The 2,138-nt window shown below is 35.2% G+C and overlaps 1 non-coding gene across 1 annotated transcript; it reads right to left on the bottom strand.

The window, feature by feature from the left end:
* Positions 1-453: 453 nt before the first annotated feature.
* LOC124167392 lies at positions 454-571 on the bottom strand. Its single transcript, XR_006866690.1, has one exon. It is a non-coding gene; the product is annotated as a U5 spliceosomal RNA (small nuclear RNA).
* Positions 572-2,138: the final 1,567 nt, after the last annotated feature.

The following is a 2,138-nucleotide window of genomic DNA, read 5'->3' as shown; positions in this document are numbered from 1 at the left end:
CCCAAATGAATTGATTTGTATGAAATTAGAATATGCATGAAACCCGTTGTGTCCCACAGGAACACTGATTCAGTGTTCCTGGAACAGTGTTATCAAACGGACAATTCGCCGTGTTTGGTCAAACATAATTTACCCAATATTACTTGCAAAATAACAGCTACGAATTCTAAAATTGCATTAATTTCAACTTTTTGAATTCTATTTCTGAAATTAAAGATGGATTGGAGCGATTGCTATGCAACCATCGTGTCTTCTGCGAAAGTAACTTGTCACCGTTGTAACGAAACTCGCCTTCCACTTCTGATTTTGTGTTACCCTGGGTCACAGAAATACAATTAATAAAGAAATAACATGGACCAAAATCATTTTTTACAAATTATATTCTAAATGTCGTAAATAAGACTAATTGGGCCCAATTTACAATCTGATATCATACAAACATACTGCGTAATTTCTCTTTCTTTTCCAATGAGCACAATCAAAATTGTCTATACATACAACTGAACTCCCGCAACGGAAATCTTCGGTAAAAGGCGAAAGATTTACACGAACTGATTTGAGTTCTGCCGTATCTCTTCCTCCGCGATCTTTCTCTCTCGTAGGCGCCTCCTTGTCTTTGCGTCCTTTTCTTCTTTCTCCCGATTTTTGTAGAGCACGTCTCTCCATTAGTTCTCTCAATACACCACTATGTTAGTTTTTCTCCTGATCTTCTTCTAGTTCTTTCCATACACGACTACGTTAGTTTTTGATTCTGCGTCCCTCAATTCCATTATTGCCTCCTCACTACGATTGTTAATTTTAATTTATTTATTTAAACAAACAACATGGCGGTTTGTTTACACTGTTCAACTCGCCAAAGAACGATATAAATATTAATAAAATCCAAAGTGGAAATAATTTTTTCAGTGGCATAATACCGAATTATTTTAATGCTACATTTTCTAGTTTCATTTTTAAATTTTTGCCATCAAACCCCCACAAAAGAGCCGTTCGCTCTCAAGTCTTGCACCTTTGTAGTCCAAAAAAAGATTGTTTCTAAATTTATTTTTGCAGAAAGGGCGAAAAATTTAGTTAGTAAATGAAATAGCTTGAACATTTATTGAATAGGCAAATAAAAAAAATATAGTTCCAAACACAATTAGATTTTGGCATTGTTCACTTAGGTAACGGAAACGCATTCAGATATTAAACTTTTTTTAGACTCCCTGCAAGCCATCATAACGGTGTATAGTAGTGGAAACATTTCAATCGCATTATTACCTACTGGTAATATTTTACTCACATAAAAATTAGTTGAAGATGCTACTTACTTCACTGCGGTCAGCTAATAAATTATTATAAAGTATTTACTTAATAATGCACCTTAATCCGGTGCAACATAAAAGGCTACAAATTCATTATTCCATCAGTCCATTTTATGAAATATTGATTTGGTATTACTCTTTTATGCAGTTTTTTAAAAACTTATCGGTGGAAGGTAAGGCCAGTTATTCTTCTGTCTGTGCAATTACTGCATCCGCAAGTCCAACAGCAAAACATCTACGAATGCAAATACATAGCATATATCTTCCTGACGTAATGTTTTCAGATATAGATAATAATTTTAAGAAAAAATACACACATTATTAAGTATTTATATACCTTTATATGACCTCTGTAGTCACAGGTTTAGGAAAAAATTCAAATTTTTTTAACACGTAGGTTTATGGCAAATGGACGAAGCTGGGAACATGGCGAAATGCGCATGTATATCGTTGCGCGTGGCTTCACGAGTGAGATGTCATGCCCCCTCCAGTAAGCTCTACGTTCGCTACTGACAACGGAGAGTACCTAAGTGTACCAGATCGCGTTTAAATACAGTTTCGCAATGTGATAAGAAATTGAGTTTCAAGACGTAATAGGGTAGTTTCCTTCATCAAATAAAATGAAAGGCATTGATTGCGATTCGTTACCCACCATTAGTGTATTCATAATATACAAATTATTTGGTTTTAGAAATTCGAGTTCAGACGAATGTTAATGGTGAATTTTATCCTCATTCGAAAATGACCAGATTGCCGCCCATGCGATGCCACACCACGTGACGTCACAGGGACCTAGTTTCTACACGAGTATATAGGATTTAAGTATACCGGGAC

The sequence above is a fragment of the Ischnura elegans genome, chromosome 10 (genome assembly GCF_921293095.1).
Source record: "Ischnura elegans chromosome 10, ioIscEleg1.1, whole genome shotgun sequence".
NCBI lineage: Eukaryota > Metazoa > Arthropoda > Insecta > Odonata > Coenagrionidae > Ischnura > Ischnura elegans.
The sequence above is the reverse complement of the archived record's forward strand: the minus strand, read 5'-3'. Positions and strand labels throughout refer to the sequence as shown.